Source organism: Chroicocephalus ridibundus, chromosome 12 (genome assembly GCF_963924245.1).
Source record: "Chroicocephalus ridibundus chromosome 12, bChrRid1.1, whole genome shotgun sequence".
NCBI classification, from domain to species: Eukaryota; Metazoa; Chordata; class Aves; order Charadriiformes; family Laridae; genus Chroicocephalus; species Chroicocephalus ridibundus.
In genome coordinates, this window is record NC_086295.1 from 14,663,949 (window position 1) to 14,684,110 (window position 20,162).

The window sequence follows — 20,162 nt, forward strand, 5'->3', positions numbered from 1 at the left end:
CAGAGCTCACTCAGCAGCCCTATGTGGGCTTTAAGCCCAAAGGCTTATCTTGTTAAGTTATAACCATAATGAGAGTGCTTATCTTGTACACTTCTAAACCTGAATACAGGCTGGTCTTACACGGTTGGACAAGACAGACTTTATGTCCATATGATTTTGGCATCTGGAGGTTTTTTCCCCCCTCTAATCCAGACATAAGAGAACATACACCTGTGTATTGTACACACCTGCAGTCACTACCTAGACTCACCTTGCATCTTTTCCGACAGAGGAGTAAAGAACTCCCAAAATCTGCCCTTTAAAGGATAGGCGTTCTCTCCACCACTACAGCAAAGGCATCTGAGAACTACAGAGTTGCAGCTTTTGATTCTCACTACTATTATAAACTTTCCCAAACACAAGTGAAGAGTACACTCAGCTCAAAACACTACAAATAAAAGAAAAAAACTTCAATACTAAACATCACAACTGCACGTATAGTTCTTAATAATTAATTGCCACTGCCTACTTGAAATGAAAACTGCCAGAAAACGTGCAGATCAATATTCAATTCTGAGCCATTTTGCGGTGTGCTGTACCCTATGGGTCCCAGGTACCCAATTTCAATCATGTGTTCAGAGTAGGAAATTTATCAGGCGGTTCATAACTTACCTTTGCACATGTTAACCCGCATCACACACAAACCCTATCTAGTTTAGCTTAATATATACCCAAACCTGTAGTAGTATAACCCATGGCATGTTAAAACGGATAGGCTTCTCTAGAAACACGGCAATAGTTAAAGTCACAGTGGCACAAGGGCGTGAGGAAGGGGCACTGAAGTGCCACAGAACACAGGGTGGGGTTTTTTTATTATTTTTTTTTTAATAATGCAATTCTTCTAACAGTAACATTTGGTCAGTGTCAACATCTTTTTCTCATCCAGCTGTAGCGGCTTGCTGCTGTGTACTGCAGGCGTGCCATTTGGACCTTACCCATTTCTGCAGTCCTGCTGGATTTTCCCCACCTCACACACTTCTAACAGTGGAATCACACGCAAGATCTGTCCCCGTTAACACCGGCACCCGTTTAGGGAAGTGAGGCTAGGAGAGGGTGCGCCACCTCGCCTGTAAACAGAATCAAGTCTACGAACAAAACAAACAAAACAAAGAAATTCTGGCACATCAATGAGTCCCAGTTAAAGTCAGCTCTTCTCTCTGTATGTCTCTGTTGGCAAGAAGCAGGATACATCAGGAGAGAAAGCTAAATTCTTTATGTATTTATGTATTCCCAAAACAGTTGTCTAAATTTGCTTGCAAAAAACTTTTGAGCCATCCAGAGTAGCAAACCAAATCAGATACTGCTTTTTGCTTTGCTATGATCCTCTAGCATTTTCAATTCTCACGTGGCATCGTGCAGGACAACTACCCAACGTGGAGCAAGGACGGTTCATCTTCCTGATTGATGAAGAACATCTTTGGGTTTTATTTTTCTGTCTCTCAGAGGCAGTTCATTCTGCACGGCTCCAGTGTTTATTTGCATGCTTCATAGCCTCCTGCTTCAGAGGGGGCACATGCTACCGCCTGATGATTTACTATCTGCCTTTGATTGAGGCTGAAGGCATTTCACATTATTTTATTATCTAATGTGTGTACACACAGCGTGTTTTAACTGCTGCATCCATACTCTTATTTTGCAAATCAATGCTGTGCCTCTCTCCAAATCAGAAGAGCCATCTGAAACTATCGATCTGTTCATATTTCTTTTTGTATTGATCATGTCATCTACAGAACCATCAAGTTTCCTTTGCCACAGAGGATGTTCACATTATGCAATTTTCCACATTCAGTGTAGTGACAACTGCTATTAGCTTGCCCCAAAGTAACAAGAGTTAAACTTCCTGAGTATTTTGTACATAACCCTCTGGACACACACGAACCACTCCTAGTGCGGCCTCTGCCTAGTTAGATTGGGTAAATTACTGCCGTTGACAAGGCTTCCCCAATCTCACCGGATGCCCAGTGAACTCTATTCCAAACACACCAGTCAAAAAGAGTATCTAGTTTACAAAATTCAGGATCTGAAAGACAATCTGAGGATGGCTTTATGCTTTTACAAAGCACAGAGGGCTTTAAGAACAATTTACACATCTTGCTTAACCAAAGACAATGGTTTTCCTGGGAGAGTCGATAGAAAGCAGCACTATTTTTAAAAAAGAAGTTGTTTGGTAGAAAACTAGGCCCAGAAAGTTCATGGAAGTGCAGGATCATTACAAATTAAGTGATTACTGATGCATGAAATACAACATGGCTGGAATCAGGTAAACAAAGCGGTAAGACAAGAAAAATCTGCTGCAGCCTAGGCACCTTGCACCTGTAACTTTGTAAGAACTTGTTCTTTTTTGAGTGCAAAATGCTGTCAGTTATAAAGTGAGCAATCTGTTCTCCTCAAAACAAAGGAACACCCAAGGTCCAATTTGTGCAGCTTCAGCTTCTCCATGTTGGAAGACAATTCAAAACTATCTCAGCAGCAGCTTGAATTCACATGCTCAAAACCCGAGGATGCCATCTGGGGCCCTGCATTTACATTTAACATTAAAGTGTGCTTCTGGCAAACTTCATTCTCCACCTACAAAGCCTCAGTCTCTTACTCCAGCAGCAATTCCTACACCACTCTTCCAACATCCACATGTGCACTCCTAAACTAAAAGGACATCTGCTCTTGAACATTCAAAGGAAAACACATCAGTAAAATTAAAGATGCCTCACACAATACTTGGCATCGTAACACGTGATTTACGGCAGCGATGAACACACTGACAGTGCAGAGGGTCCCCAGAAACACCCGCGCTGTTGTTGACGTGGTTTTCTCTACAACCCTTTTTCCAGCAGTACAGGGCATGCACATGGAGAGACACAGATACCACCTTTGTTTCGAAGTGCTCTCTTTTGCACAGCCCAAGAACCAATTTGATGCTGCCTGCTGTAGTTCTGATACGGACCAACGCGCTGAAGTGATCATTATTTTCAAGCACAGAATGGTTGTGGGCTGGGGAATCCGCAAGGAACTCTGGGAACATGCTGCCTTCACAACAACCACTAAAGCCACCCCACAGTCTTTAAAATCACTCCTCTCTATTTAAAATCACTCATCTCTATCAACATCTACCACTAACTGTATCTACTGATTATAAAGTAACTCTTTTAAACTTGGATTTATCTTAAAGTCTTGAGGATGCATAATTTGCACGCAGAACAGCTTATTGTAAATCTTCTCACAAACAAGAACAACTACAAAGTCACTTTGTACAACTTTCAAAGTTGAACAGTTCTACAGAACAGATGGAAACCCAGTTACTTGCAGCACGGCATCCCGTTATTTAGTGCCGAGACACTTTCCAAGACCTGTGACACCGCTCATATGGTGCACGGGTATTTCTGTGTCAATATGGATCAGTCCCTGCAATGTGTACCTGATTTTCCATAGTATACATTAAGTGTCGTCAAACAACTTAAGGCCTTAATAGATATTTTAGCCGATCGAAAGAAATGGGAATGAGTAAAGGCATTTTGATGTTTGCTACCACTTACAGTTTACAAGCTTTCAGGACACATATGTTTAATCAGAGAGAGTGTTGATTAGGCTCACGGCTGAGTGATTATTTATTGACATGTGCATAGAGGGATGAAAACAGAATTGGATAATTGGTTCCTTGTCAGGGTAGCTGGCAATCATTATTGACCATTTTTTATTTTTGGACATCGGCCCAAATATAATACTGTAGGTGCCAGATAAGCTTTACATTCAGCAAAAGCGAACCTACATGTATAACTTCACATATATGATCAATCCTCTTAATACCGGGCCAAGCTACTCCCAAACCTTCACAGTTAGTCAGGGCCTCCATCTGCATATGTTACGGAGCAGTTACACACACACACACATTATTTTCAGCCATCCAAGCAGAAAAACAAGTTGGCATTTAAAAAAAAAAACCACCCAAAAAACACGCAGCAGCAGTTAGATGCATTTTAGGCACTTGGCATGAAGCAGTAATCACCACCTTTCTCTCACAGCCCAATATTGAAACGAGGGAAGAGCAAATGTTTGCTTTTCTGAGAAGGGCAATATTCCAACAGATGAGAAATAGAACCACCAAATATTGACAGAGTGTGAGGATTCGCAATCAAAGCGGCATAAGGTCTCTGTCCCTGTTGGGGCTTGAACTAAGCACCTTCACCTCCTAGGAGTGCTGGGTCTATCAGCTGAACTGGTGGTAATAATCCTGTCTAAGGTCTGCAAACAGAGCTATCATGCTCACAAAAGAAGAAAGATGGCTCAAAAATTGCTGGGACTCATCTGTTTCAACAAAGCTGCAAGTAGGGCATGGCTGTGGGTCAGCTCCAGCGAGTCAACAGGAGCCTTTCCATGTATTTTGATGGGCTTTGAAGCAGACCCTTGAGCACAGCTGCTCACTTGTTAATACGCAAACCTTTAAATACATTCAAAGAATGCCTTCACATCTCCTCTACACGGCTGAAGTCGTATCCAAATTTCAGCTGCTTGTGTTCTATCTGCGAGCAGCATCAATGAAAGCCAGACGGATCAGAAACAGATTTTTCAACCTAAAATTTGATCTACCAAATTTCTTCCCCCTCCGTCCCCCCTCCCCCAGCCTTTTCTTAAGCATCCCGTTTGCTTTACTGGAAATTACCATACCTGAGAAGATACTTTGGCCCATATATGTAACTTACAATCTTTCCACAGGCTCTTTTTTAGCACTGTAATTTACCTTTAATAATTAATAGCAAAGAAATTAAAAACAAAATCTCAGCATTTACATATGGGATTGTTAATCAACTTTCCAACTTGGTTAGAATTACGAGAACTCTCTTCAAGACCTCCCTAGAAAGGAGAGGTCTTCTGCACCTCTTCTGTATTGGACTATGTGCATAAATATGTACACACACACACACACACACACTCTTGAACCTTTGTAATTGCAAAATGAAGATACAGAAAACCTGTCTGCTGTGTTAAGAGTCAAAACACAAGCGTGCCAACTATTTGAGTTACAAGCGGCTACATTATTTTAAGTTTTAAAATCTAAAAACACCGGGGGGGAGGGGAATCAACCCTAAACCAAAAAGCTTAATTTCTTATTTTGAAGACATAAAAAAACCCAAACATATTTCAGAAGGCCGCATGGCTTTGTGGTAGCAGGGTGGTTGTTCCCAGCTTTGTTTTCTCAGCAGGGCTCACCAATTTGTGTGGAGAGGTTTTGTGCAGGTGAATATCCTTCGATTCAAAGAGAAACCCCAAGAGCATCACTTGACTCAACCTCTGATTTGGGATAAAATTTACAACTTTGTATTTTCTACAACAGAAAATCCACGTGGCTGGGATGGGATACATGTGCAGCAGAGAAACGGCACAACTTCCGTTCAGAGTTCATCAGCTTCCCAAAGCCAGCAGAGGCTTCACAAAAGCACTTCTCTTACTATCAAATTCCGAAATATTTCTGCATATGCAAACAGACGCCCATTAGTAATTCTGACAAGCAACAGTCTGTTCATATCTACCACTAAGCACAGACATTTTAAGAGATTTGGAGGCAGGAGCTTGGGAGGCAGGGGGGAGTGTGTGTGCGCACGCGCGTACTCAGCTATATATGCAGGGCTTTATCTGTATGACAAAGCAGCACTAAGAGAAAGCAATTTAGAAGCTGGCATTAACTTCCTTACTTTAATACCTCCAAGTTAAAAATCAATAGAATTTAATTGTTCAGTACAAAGTAATGTTTTGCTCAGAACTGAAGCAAAAAGAGTTTCCACGTTCTCTGCTAAAGCAAGCTCCTCAAAAAGTATTGAGTATCGATCAAGACTTTTCTTAGCAGTAAAAGAAACTCAATTTCAATCTCCAATAATATAAAACTTGAGAGTTTCCAACAGAAAAATTAAGCAGTGCTCCAAGAATACAGTAAGAGTTGTCACCATTTCCGCCCCCCGCCTTCCCACCCCCTCCAAAAAGTTTCTGGTTTATTAACTGCCTTGTCACCAAAAGCACATGTCTAAGGGAATACAGTTCTGTCCAAGAGATCCTGCTCAGCTGTTAAGATTCTTCGCAGCAGACAAGAAACACAGCAGGATTATTTAACAGTCAGGTGTTTTGTTGGTTTTTTTTTTTTTACAATAGATTTAGTTAAAAATCCAGTGGTAGGAAGTTATAATAGGGACATTAAACAAGGCAATATATCTCTGGATTCTGTGTTAAAAAGACAAAAAAAACCCAAACTCTCTTAAGATGTTTTGCAACTAGAACCCTGAAAGACTGACTTACTAGAAGACACATTACAGCCTTTGGTAACTACCCGCTATCACAGCTCCTTTGCAGCATTTAGTTTTCAAGAACACTGTCATAATGAGATCTCAGCATCCCACTGGGCAGATATATTGGTTGCGGTTCCATTTAACACAGCTGCACAGCTGGTGTCCCAGGCAGAGCTTTGGCTCTTACGCCTCCAGGACCCTCCAAGGGCTGAGGACCAGGAGGCAAGAGACAGCATCCATCTGACAGAGCAAGCAGGAGCCTCTCCGCCAGCAGATTTGCCATCCTGACCGGGATCCATCTGCACTAGGATGGAGGCTACGGCCTCAGGGAAGGGAGGGATGGGAGGACAGGGGAAAGCGAGCCCAGCAGAGCCATTGGGACAATCAGGGCTGGAGCACTTGACCTCAGAGTAGGGGCCAAAGGAAGTAGGCTTTCTCCAAATAACAACTCAGAATACCCAGAATCACAGAAAAGAAAAAAAATAAATGGAATAAGAGTTACCAGTTTTCAGCTGACCTAAAACATCCCTTACATTGCATTTTCCTCCTGTTCTTGCCCTACTCCTCATTTTTACAACCGCCTGATTTTCTTTCTGCCTCCTTCCTCCTACCGTCACATCTAAGGACTCCCTGAAGTGGCTTTACAAAGTAATTCAGTCTCAGGCCCATTTATCAGCATGACTGATATCCGCCTCCCACCCAAACAGTGCTCAAAACAGAAGATACAGAGCCAGGACGGCTTCCAACATGCATTCAGAAGAGAGACCTACTCAGCACTACCTTTGTTTCCCCCCTCCTATATTCCACTGAGGAAAGGAATTTTCTTTCAAGGCTGGGGAAAAAGTGCTTCTTGCAGCATAAGTCTTTGCAGGGAGAACTCTTAAATCATCTGTGGAACAGCAAGTCGCTGAACAGACTAACAGCAGCCCATGTCCTCCCATGGTTTCTTAAGGATTAAGAAGTCCTCACTTTCCTCCAGCTGGCAGCAGATCCTTTAGGAAGGCATACAGAGCAGAGTATGGCCTGGGATGCTCTGAAAAGAGGCACATGATCGCTTTTTTACATCCACTTGCATATTGCCTGGGCTCAGCACAGCCCATTTCTCTCTCACTGCTTGCTTGGTTCGCTCCTTCCTCTTCCTGAGCTTCTCAAGTTCCCTTGTACCTTACAACTTGTACTTCTTTGCTACTGTCCTTCCCTTTCCACGCTCCTAAACAAGACTAATAGCCAATATTATCGGCAATTTAATGCGAGGATAACGTTACGCAGACATTTGTGGGTTTTCTCACAGAGATGGAAACTCTCTTGGTCAACGAGCCAAACTGAAGACAGTTTGCTCCATCCACAAGTGAAATTTGAAAGGCTGCAGCTACCTTAACAGACTGCTGAGCTCGGCATTTTTCAACACAACTGGTTCCCTTCTGCTCAAGGCCATACACATTTATAGATCCTTATGCTAGCCAGGATCACATCTTATATTAACACAGGGAGTTTGTTCCCTGCTCTGCCCCAGATTGGTATGAAGCCCCCAGGACTGGGGCCAATGATGTATTTCTCCAGTTTTGAGTAGAAGACGGGACATTATGACTGGGAAACATCCATCATCTGACAAGTCTCGTGTCTTAAAGATGCTGCTGAGGCCAACTCTGGTCTGGCGGTGGCTGTCAACCTTGTGAGCACTCAAGAGACTATCCAAAGCCTCTACAGCCAGAGAGGAGCCCGTACAACCGAGGCAATCAGCTGATCCAGACAAGAATCTTCACAAAACAGGAGTTCATTCAGACTCAGGGGAGAGGAGTCTATTGATCTCGTGTTACATGCAAGAGTCTACATAAAATGCCTACCCCTTTCCTCACCAAAGCAGCAGGAGCTCAGAGCAGAGGCCTGCCCTGCCCTGAGGAGCTTTCTCTTACCTTGTTCAATGCATGCATTTAAAATATTATTAATTATGTTTTGAAGGCTACTTGCAGTGCTTGCAGTTTACAGACTACTGCAAGCAGGTCATCAAAGTCGTATTTTGCAAATCATTACATTTAATAAGATTGGTCCGAGCAGGCAGAGCGACAGTGCTATCAACCCTGTAACAGGAACTGGAAGTACCAACGGAGCCAGGCACGATCACACGAGATGAACAACCACAGGCCAGGCAAAGCTGCCATGGGTTTGGGCAGTGTTCTGGGTTGAGCGACACAGGACTAATTTCTCTTCTAATGCCGGGGAAAACTCCACTTTTGGAAGACTCTAGTGTCTGAATTTGTAAAAATACTTACTTCATAGCCAGCTGGGCTCTGTGGGATGCAAGGTGTCGGTGTTTCCAAGCCTTGCCAGGTGCAGGGATGAGGAGGAGCGAGGCCTGGGCATTTGACCCAGGCTGCCAACAGGATTATTTCATACCATGAACATCACTTTCTATATAAATTAGAAAGCTTGCTGCGTAGTTTCTCTCTCCCTTGATGTTGGCGGTCCAGAGAACTCCTTGCCCCAGTGCCAGAGCCCTCAGCCCTTCGCTTCCTCCCAAAGCTGTAGTGCTCGCAGTGTCCCACATCTGCTGTCCCCTGCAGGGGTGCACGGCTTCTGCTGGTGGAATGGGCTGAGTATAATTCTTGTATATCTTATATTCATATCGAGATTAATACTGGTTCTTTAATATTATTGTTAATTATTTAGTCTTGTCCTATTAAATCTATTTATATTTCAACCCTCGTGTTTCTTTGCTTTCCCCAGTGCCCCTTTCCGGGTGGGGAGGGGTCATCAGGTAGTAGAATAATTGTCTAAACGACAATAAATTGTTATGAGTTTTCTCAAACCGTAACAGGTAGACAGCCTGTATCCACAATACAGAGTGGAATTCGTCTTCTGGAGAGGCTTTCTCTAGTCATGTTTAATTACAACAATGAAACAGCCCTCCTTTTTTTCGTACAAAGACTGTTATGCTGTTTTATTTAAGCTGTGAACAAACGCAAAAACAGTTTAAAATACAGTGCTGGCAGAACAAGGATTTTCCTACAGTCAGAGGTATCAGATAAGCAACATTACTTTGTAGCACCACTGACAATAAAAGGGTTAAAATTGGTTCTGTTTCACTTCAAACCAGGACAACCACGAACAGCCCCAACTCATTCAACATACTGTAAGAGAGAATAAATTGTCTTCATTTCTGATTCGCAGAATTTGAACACACTAAGTTCAGGTCTACAAAGCCAAGCCACCCGGACAGCAAGGATACATCCAGAATTTAAGAAGGTTTGAGTCCTAGCAGCCTTTTCACCTCTCCAAAAGACCCAAGTTGTTCAAGATGCCTTAAAGAAAAGTCTCTGCTTCTAGCAGAAAACATTCTAGATAAGTCAGTATTTCACCTACAAATCTCTCTCCCCTCTTGTATATTTTGTCAAAGAAGTATTAGTATGTTTTTCCTTAAATGAAAATATAACAGCAACTGACACACTGATTATTACCTTTTGTGCCTCGTGGACAGCACTGAGACAGTAAATCAGGATGAGCTAACATAATATACCAATTTATTCAGCAAAGCCAAATATTTGATGAAGCACAAACTGAAATTTAATCAAACAAGAACCACCTGGGAAATCCTGCCCTACGTACCAGCTATCTCCAAACAAACTCCTAAAATAGATATTTCTGCAAAAATACAGACAGACAAAACGCGCGGATCCAAGCAGGTATTGCACTAGGGTGGCACCGATCCGTGCGGAGCGTGGAAACATGCGTGTGCATGCACGTGCCCAGACACAAGTATTACAAGGCAGACATGGACGTATTGGTGCAAATCCAGCAGAGGGCCACAAAGATGGTTAAGGGACTGGAGCATGCGACATACGAGAGGCCGGGAAAGCTCAGCCTCAGGAAGGCTCACAGGGATCTTATCGCTGTCTATAAATACCTGGTGGGAAGCAGTAAAGAAGATTGAGCCAGACTCCTCTCAGTGGTACTCAGTGAAAGGACATGAATTGAAACCCAAGAAATTCCATTTAGACATGAAAATAAAAGCTTTTTTACTGTGAAGGTAGTCAAAACACTGGAACAGGTTGCCCAGAGAGGCTATGGGTCTCCATCTTTAGATATACGCAAAACCCACCCGGACTCAGCCCTGAGCAACCAGCTGGAGATGGTGATCCTGTGCTGAGCAGCAGGTTGGACTACACCATTTCCAGAGGTCCCGTCTCACCTCAACCTTTCTACAAATTCAGTTCCAATATCAACGCCATTTAACGGCTGCATAGCTCTCTACAGAGCAAGAAGGTGGAAAGTACCCTCTTAAACCATTTTAAACTGGAGACGTCTTATTCACGTAAAACACACATGATAAAGATAGGAGGAACAACTTGCTGATTTAGAGGGTGGCAGGGGGGCGCTGAGAAGGGAGGTTCAGAAGTCAGATTAAACACTTTGTTTACTCAGGAGGAAAAACCAACATCTTATCTGCATAGCATTGTGCTTCACCCACTCACGAGCTTGTTATTGTATGACAAAAATCAAGAAGAATGACCCGGGTCCATTATAAGTGCCCCCAGTCCCAGAAGAAATGCATTAAACTTTTTCTGTGCTACAACACAGACATAAATCAGTCACAAATGAAAAAGATAGTCTCACCTCAAAAAATCAATTCTTAACAACCTCTCAAATGAAAGAAAAAAAACCAAACCTCTTTCACTTCCCAGCATTTGTGTATCTGCTATCACACCGTCTTTCTTTTAAAGAATACTTGTCAGCCGTGTGAAAATCAATGTCTGCCCTGCCTCGACGCATCCGTCACCTGCCACAGAGCACCCTCTGAAAAGGCAAGTTCCAGAATCCACTGAGGATGGAGACATCCCCAGGCATCTACCCTGCAAAAGCCACATGGCTGTGCTCCACTGCTCGTTCAGGCACTACTCCCATACACAAGGCTCCCCGAGGCTGTTTATAACACAAGCCTGACCAGCTGCAAGGAGGAGAGGAGCATGCCCTTGGGCCAGGGCATCGCTTCCAGGAATTTCCTTTTGCCTGAGGAAGCATAAAACTCATTCTAGGGGAGCAAGACATCCACATCCTCCAGTAAACCTCTTCAATTTAAAGTCAAAAAGTTTTTGTTAAAGAGGCTGCACACAGTCCTTAACCCAGAGGAGCTCCCCAGAGGTAATTACAGCCACCTTCTGCCAACAACCCCAAGATAAACCATTATTTACCTTGGTGTCTTGCACACAGGGCTCTACAATGAAAGCACAGTTTCATTTCTAACCCTGACCTCTGCAGCTACGAAAGGCAACAAGGGCAGAAGAGTTTAAGATACACCCTAAAATAAATTCTGGAAGACAGATTTTTTTTATTTTATTTTCCTTTACATACAGTGGTGGTACCACCAGTTCTCATTTCAACTCGTTAGTAGAGGGACTGGTATCTCTTCCTGCAAGGAAGAGCTGTGCATCACTCAGTGCTCGTAAGAAACTTGTGGAAGGTAAAAAAGCACAAGCAGCTGTACTGATTTCACGGGTGGCAGTCAAGATCATACCAAACCTTCCAGGTAAAGTATCATTTGATAGTATTAGGAGTGAGAGGGGAGCCAGCCTGAAAAGCACACTGCACTCATATTGCCTTCTGTCAGGACACCTCGAAGTATTTCACAAGTGCTAATTAAGCTTCCCCAGACTCCTGTGAGATAGAAAAGGAACATATATGCCATTTACAATAGACTTAATTGAGACATGGAAAAATGAACTTGCCCAGGGTTATAAAACAAGACGGGGACAGAGTAAGCTCAGAAGACCTGAGCCTCCAAATCCCAAATCCCTGATCTAAGGACTAGAAAAATATTCATCAATTCCCTGCCTGCGTGTCTCTCAATACAGAAATGCCTGCGAGTATAAGATGTATTATGAAGGGAGCGTGCTTCTCCCACAATTTGCATGATTTCAGTACAACATTCAATAGGCTGCTTTGTCATCAAGGAAAGATAAAGTTAGCGAAAAAGGGCAAGGTTTCATTTTCACCTGTGAGATGACAAAATGCAAGTACAGTGAATCAGAGCTCTCCTATTCTCCTGGAAGACCAGGAGCACAGAGAGTGCAGAGGGCTGCAATATACTGACTTCTAAAAGATTAATTAACAGTGAAGTATCATAAAGGACTGGGGGATGGGAGGCCCTTGATTCACGTTCATCTTAGAATGCATTTTTTAAAATCATTTCCCTTGTGTAATTATACATATATTACAGATAATGTTCTTGTACTCGATTCACCCTGCTATAAAATGGCAATGTAAACATTTTCCTCCTCTTTAACATCTTTGGCATCAAAGTTATGATCTGAAGAGAGGCATCCTGAAGAATAGTATTCAATACAACAAGTAATTCTTCATCTGTATTTACTTTCTTTTTAAAGCATTAAAGCAGAAGGAAGAGAGAAGAAAGAGTCACGGTCAAGTCCTATATAAATATCAGCTTGAATATGTGATTCCCGCTCCCGTTACCTTCTGCTATTTCATTACTGTGTCCTATGGACATGTAACGTCAATAAACTGCAGTTTAAGTTTCCACACTTCTGTTTTGTCCTGAGTTCCCATAGAAGAAAAGTGGTAAGTGCCATCTATTTCTGAACAATTAACTAACTCTGACACAAGCAGATATCCTGAAAAATGACAGCCTTTCCTTCCTGCATGAATTAGATGCCAGCAGAAACTAAATCCATGGCAGTAAGAAGGAAATTTATTGATCCCACCACGCTTCTCCCAGCTTTTAGTGACCTGTCACAGGTTTCTTCCATGACCTCAAGGTCCTTGGTGCTCATTCCGGGCAGAAGATGCTTTAACACGCAGCAGCAGCGGGCAGGCCTGCGATGTGCCCGTGGCTGGTTGGGATGAGCTTCAGGATCAGCCTTGGGAAAACACAACCCAGGAGCTGATGGCAGCCCAGTGACACCAGAAGATCCCCTTTCGCTAGGGCTTCCCACCTTGTACCAACACAGCATGGCTTAAAGCCACCACAGCGTTGTCCTCCACCCATCAAACATGTACGATATTTATTTTTTAAGACAGAAAACTCTAAGAAAAATCCTCTTAGAAGGAGCTCTACTTAAACATTTTTATTCACTAAGTTTTTCTTACCTTCTTACTCTTCTTAGCAGAGAGCTGTTTCAGGGGAGAATTTAGAGAGAATTCTTAAATAAATCCACTCACCTTTATGGCCTTTACATATTTATTAGACGTCCGCTGTGAGCACACAGCCACACACACCTGCTGTTACGCCACAATTAATTCCTAGAACATCACCTAACAACGCTGATGGGCATCACAGGAAACACATCGTACACGGGAGGAATGAATGGCCACTATATGTGGCTGGCAAAAGAAACGAGCCGAGTAAGGAAAATTAATTGGAAGCCTGAGGGCATAAAGAAAACGGAGAAAGTTTTGAAGAAACTTGTATTTGTTCTCTTTAGCACCAGAATAAGGTAAATACTGAGAAAAATAACAGAAGAATAGAATTGAAGTTAATTTTCAGAAGACACAAATTCCCTCAAGTTGACTGATAAATAACACAGTATTTTCTCACCTCCTTTTTTCTTTAATGAGATTCAAATAATCAATTATTCAATTTGGTTACAACAGCGCTGGTTTCCCCACCCAGCTCTCTGCTATTTCAGTTAAAGCGAACAGAGCACAGGATGATCTTAATTGCATACAGGATGCTGGTTTTGATCCAAACAAGAAATACGAGTGCACCATGAAGCATCACATAACAAACACATTTATAAACAAGTAATTCATTATAGTTCAACCGTCTGCTTTCAGGTCAAGTCTAAGCCACAAGACGATTCTGCGCAACCCTCGACGATCACCATAAAGAGGAGTTGTTCGCACAGCTCACTCTGCCTAAGTATCTAAAATTTTTGCCCTTATACCTACTTGATCAGTTCTGGGGTGATATTGGACAAAAAAAGAAGAGGCAGGGTACTACACAGTTGTGCAGACCTGCTCATAATCGCAACGTGGCAGACAAACCCCTCATCGGTACACTCATGCAGGCAAAAAGAAACGCCCCTAAATTACTGTCCAGCTCTCACTGGTGATGGGCTTCCCTATTACAAAGGGAGACTAAGAAAAAAGTAATGTTGTTAATAAAAATCAAGCTTTCTAAAGGGTATTAATTGTCATAGCACAAGGCTGTCCACAAAACCCTGTATCAATTCTCTTGTAGATTTGACTTTAAAAAAAAAAATAAATTACCTGATCGCATACTCTTCTCTGCCACAGGACCTTTTGTTGTTGCATGCAAAAGATGGATGGCACTTACTGAATGAGCAGCTATTCAATATTTTGTTTTATTCTTATTGTTAGCTCCATGGCCCCATACATTATTTACTGCACACTATGCAAACTGATCTCCACAGACAGAATTATTAATTTCCTCTGGAATTTCTCTACAGCTATAGAATTTCTGTTCCTTCGCAGACATTCACAGATGCCCCCCACCCCCCAGCACTGCGTTCAACCCTTCCCATTTTAGGGACTCAAAGAGGGACGAAGGGAAGATGCTCACATTAACTCCACGTTCCCCATCTGAAGCACCCAGGGGTTTTTCCAGAGTCCTCAGGGAATCTGCATCGATCCCACGACACGTGGGAAGCACAGCAGCACTGCTTTCAGCTGCAGGCGGGACTTCTAAAGGCCTTTTGGATGTCACAACCAGGACCCCAGCTGAGGCCCCCGCCGGGTAGCAGCTCGTGCTCACCTGCCAAAGCTTCAACAACTCGCCCAGATTTTTTTGGGAACTTTGATGCAGAAATAGGACATCAAATGCTTAACACTCCTCCCCTCTCCAACTTGTACATTATGTACTTTTTTTAGCACCTACAAATCACCCCACTTATAGTTGGCGGGGTTTTTTGTTTGTTTTAAATACTGCATTCCCTATTTGCTCCCAGGTTACATCAAGTCTGAACACAGATTGGGAGGGGAGAAGGAATTTGGAGGGGGACACAAAATGCAATCGTGCAATCTTGACTTGGCTATAATACTGCTGATATTTAACTGATATGCAACAGATATTTAAAACCAGTGAATTAAAACCAGTATATTTTAACTGTTTTTAATTAACTGTTAGTATGCCTTAACAACCTAACACTTATTACATGCTAAATACAGCATCCTCTTTTTTTCCTCAGTATACCTCCTCCTCCTTTCCCTCTTCAACAGCATCATAAGAAAGTTAGAAATTTAGAGAAAAAAAGCCTGCAGTGGATTATTCAATTTGTTTCCTCACAGATTGCAGCACTTTTTTCCCCTCTACAGAAGAGAGTCAATTATTTTGTCCTGTCTAAATTAAAATGACTCGGCAACAGAGTTTCCACCATTTCCTTTGGGATACAAGTTTTACAGCCTCATGGGTCTGCAATAAGATTTCTCCTAATGCTTAAAGTAAATTATTCTCTTGTTTCAATCTCATTCTATTACGCTAGGTGCACATTAAATAATTCTCCCTTGTTCCCCTTCCTCTCCTCCGAGAGGTGCTCTCCCTTTCACAGCTCCATTTCAGTTACAGGTCCAGAAGCTAAACGTATTTAGGTCTTGTAAATCTTTGCTCAAAAAGTGGAGAAACTGCCACTTGTGGGTATTCTCAATGCTTTAATTTGTCACTCTCAGGAATAAATTGATGTCCAGGGCTAAGGGGAGTATGCCAGACAGAAAAAAAAATCCCAGACATACTTTGTTTTTAATAAAAAACACAACTACGTACACAGCAGGTGGCATATCTGCCTTTAGTGTACTTGCTTCTTTTCAAATTCATATTCAGTTCTATACAAATAAGCCATCAATTGTCAGTCATCTCAAAATATCAGCATTAATCACTCCCAGATTTTTCCCATCCACTCAAAAATAACTGTGTATACATCTACTCTGGATCTATATTGCAATGCTTCCCAAGATAGGGGCTAAATTTCTGCCTGTGATTTGTAACTCTGACATTATTTCTCCAATTTACAGTTCTTTAAAATTTATCTTCACTAAGAAAGAAAACCTTGCAGAGGCACTACCTTCTAAATTTCCCCTGAACTTTAATGGAATCGTATCTGAAGTCTGAGGCTGATGAGCAATCTTTCTGCCATCCCCTACACTGTGTTAGGGGTAAATTGTTATATATGCTATATAATCCAAACACTCATTCTGTACTCTCTTCAGAAATTTGGAAAGCAGGATACGCTCCAAACTCGTACCGTGTATTGATAACATTTCTGTTGCTGCCCGCACTCTCTGGGTCCCAAACTTCTGCAAGTCACCCTGAAGTCAGTAACCACTGGGAATTATACTAAGTCACACAAGGAAATTTAGTACTTCTTTCATTGAAACTCTCTCATGTTTATTTAGCATTCTGTTAGCAACAGAAGTTCATGACCATGGAGCTTTTTGGGAGGGTGGAAGGAAATAACACTTTTCTTTCTCACCACAAGGGCTCTTTACATCAACAAGGGCATAGGAACCACTGGAAGGATGAGAAAGCCTCTTCTAAATTAAACAAGGGAGTGATTTAATATAGATAGCTGCTGAATGACCCTCAAGCACCACCAAGACTTTGTTCCAAAACATTTACTTCTCAGCCATTTTGAGAAATAATTTTGTATTACTGCTAGAAAAGCATCAAAGCACAAGAGTAACACCGATGTCCAATGCAGCTATACACCGTACGCTAATTCTTTACACTAAACACGTGCAGGAGTGTAAATAAGCACATTATAGAACATCAAAAACTTTGGCACATGGAAAAGCTTTATTACAAAAGACGCAGAGTTCAGAATTTACTTTAAAAGGGTTATTTTTGCTTGGTAGGTTCATTTAAGGACAATTAATTATACTTTCTTATTTTTGCAGGCTCTGGCCTTGGCAGTCTCCAGGGTTATCCCTGTGCCAACAGAGACAGCGTGTTTATTTCCAAGCTTTCCGCTTCTCTGATTATCGCTACCACGTGCTGATATTTGTTAGTACATACACCATCTCCCATTTTTCATCATAAAAATATATTTACTGTTTGTCTCGGCGACCCCATTGCTAACAAAAATAATTTATTCAGGAAGCCGGAACAGTGTTTTGACCAACATTTTCATAGTAGAAATCCCTTTTAGAAGTACACACATAAGACACCCTCCAAGATTTATTGAAACCTGTTATTTTGTACTAGATTATATGGAATATTTTTTCCCCCCGTTCATGCTGAAATAATTGAATCTCAAGAACTGCAGAGGATCTGCTTGTTTTTGAACAGCTGTTTTCCTACAAATTGATTTTCAGATCACATTTGTGGAAACTTTTCAACTAGTCCTAGGTTTAATGAAATCTTTTAGGTTTTTTTTTTTCTCCCCAACAAAAATTAAATAGCGGCTCCAATTCAATTGGGCAGCGCCCGAACAGTCAGCAGCATCCCTGGCAATAACTATCTGCCTGTATTTTTATGCAGGAGTAACATGAAATAACTGTCTGGCAAGCAAAGCGGCCATCGCTGCTTCTCTACCTGCCTTTTGCAGGCAGGACGGGAGCAGAGCGCTGCAGGGCACTTCCGAGAGATCCATTTGCCCTAAAGGGAATGAGTCAGTGCTGGCAATGAAACAGCCAGAGCACAGAGAGCTGGAAGCCACCAATCTGAAAGTCAAATTTATCAGAAGGTCATGTCCTGTTTAGTCAGCGCCAATAACACAATGAAAAGGTCTGAATCAAACCAACATTGAAGTTCAAAAAAAAAAATTTTTTTTTGAAGGGAAGGAGCAAAGATGAGCAACAGGCTCATCAAAAGGCTTTAGCTTGCTGATGGACAGGATGACTTCTGGATATTTTATTTCGTTTGACTGCTGCGCAAAACTGCGCATCGCATCCGGGCTGCCGGGCACAGGCTGCAAACTGAGCCCACGGATGCGCTGAGGTACCCAGGCACGGTCACTATCCCCATGAGCTGCGCTGGTACGGACAGGGACGGAGAGCAATGTATTTCAGAGGGCAAACATATCAAAGTCTTTGCCTTCTGCATACTTATTCCTTTCATTACTGAAATAAACAGCACGCAACTGTAGTGTGAACACAGGAAGAGATCTCTGAAATATCAGTTGAGCTGGAGAAACAACAGGGAAAATTGGTTCCATTGTGTTTTAGGCTCTTAAAGTATTGGTGACTGGCAAATTTAACATATAAAGCTCATACTCTTTTCTAAGCAAACTTAGAAGGGCTTACTCATAAATTTAAACTATTTGTATCAGTTTGGTTTGTGAAGAGATACACTCAACCAGTTTGAGAAAGCGTCACAGTAAAATTAAGGATGGACAATGAACACCAGGCACTGCAGCCCATGTTTTGGCCTAAGGACCAAAATTTGCTGCAACGAGCTGTCTAGCTATAACTTTAGCTGACAGTTAATGTACAGGGAGGGAGATGACAGAGACGGTGGCAGCCGCAGCCACAGCCACCTCCCAAGTCCGCGAGCATCAGGAACAGCAGCCAATTTCTGAGCTTCATTTTATGTCTGCTTCCTCACCGTTTCCATCCTGCCAGGCTCCCCTTACCTTTCTTATTTCTTTTCATAGTTGCTCCTTTCCCTCTTCCTACTGCTATAATCTCATCGCACTCGCTTCCCATCATATTCTCCATGACCAACCCCCAACCAAACACGCCAGCGTCCCGTCAGCTCCCACCCTTGCTGCTTGGCTGCGACACTGCTCCCGTTTCTTCTATTTTTTCCTCTCCTGTACAACTGCAAGATGAAAACATTCTTCAGGGTGCAAAAATGAGTCATTCGTGCCTCTGAAGCGTTTAACGCAGTTGGCTCTTCAGATGTTTCAAAGTTACTATACAATAAAGCCATCACATTAGGTTTAATAAACAATCTGGAGGAAAAAAGGGACTTTCTATTAAAGATGCTCACTAGGAGAGATGACTTGATACCGTTACAAACTGACAATTGCTTCTCAAGTCCGGAACGGGAAGAAAGGCAGCAAGTTCTTCTGCTCAGCCAGCTTCCAAAGGCATCCAAGCTAAAAGCTAAATCAAGCAGGTCCCCCTGCTAGAACAGAAACGCAGGTACATACACCTCTTGCAAACAGGCGGCCTTGCATGGAAAATACTAGAAATAGCTGGTGAACACGTATATTGGTGCTTTTCAGTTCTTAGGAACAAAGAGAGAGAACAAAGTAGTAAAAATTCTTGACACCAACCCAGTGCAGCCAAGTGTGAAGTTATACACATAGCCTCTTGGTTTAGCTTTTTTGTTTTGTTTGGGTTTGGTTTTATGTTTGGGTTTTGTTGGTTTTGGTTTGGTTTTTGTTTTGGTTTTTTTTTTTTTTTTAATATGTCTCTTTCAAGCCACACACCTCTGAACAAGTATAAAAACTTGAAATATTTCCCTGAGAAGCAACCAATTGTAGTGGAAATACATTCCACTTTAATAGAAATGGTTGTTGATGAAACTGTAGAGCATTGAATTCGCACCTAGAAACGCGGAATAAGATTTGGGCTGCCAGCACGTAAATGGGTGCACATTGACAGAAAATCCCTATTCTGGAGAAATGAACCATCAAGCGCAGCGGCTTCCCATCTTGCTGACAGAAGTGCTCTTCTGCTTATCCAGCAAATACTGCTGCAATTCCAATAAGTGTATTTCTAAAGGAAAAAGACCCTTATATACAGCAGTCAAATCGCTGTAATTCCTGTCTTCTTCCCTCACTTCGTCTTCACACCCTACTTCTACTAGGTGGTCACAGCCACACACGCCTTCTGCCAAGAAACACTTTTACCAACCTTCATTATCAACTAAACAAACCCACGTGGCACCGATAACATCCTCAACTCTGTGCTTTTTCATTTAAAAAAAAAAAACTGAAAGCA

The 20,162-nt window shown here is 42.2% G+C and overlaps 1 protein-coding gene across 8 annotated transcripts in view; it reads right to left on the reverse strand.

Moving 5' to 3' along the window:
- The window catches only part of PTPRT (protein tyrosine phosphatase receptor type T), a 469,438-nt gene that overhangs the window by 442,596 nt on the left and 6,680 nt on the right, over nucleotides 1-20,162 (reverse strand). The window lies entirely within an intron of this gene.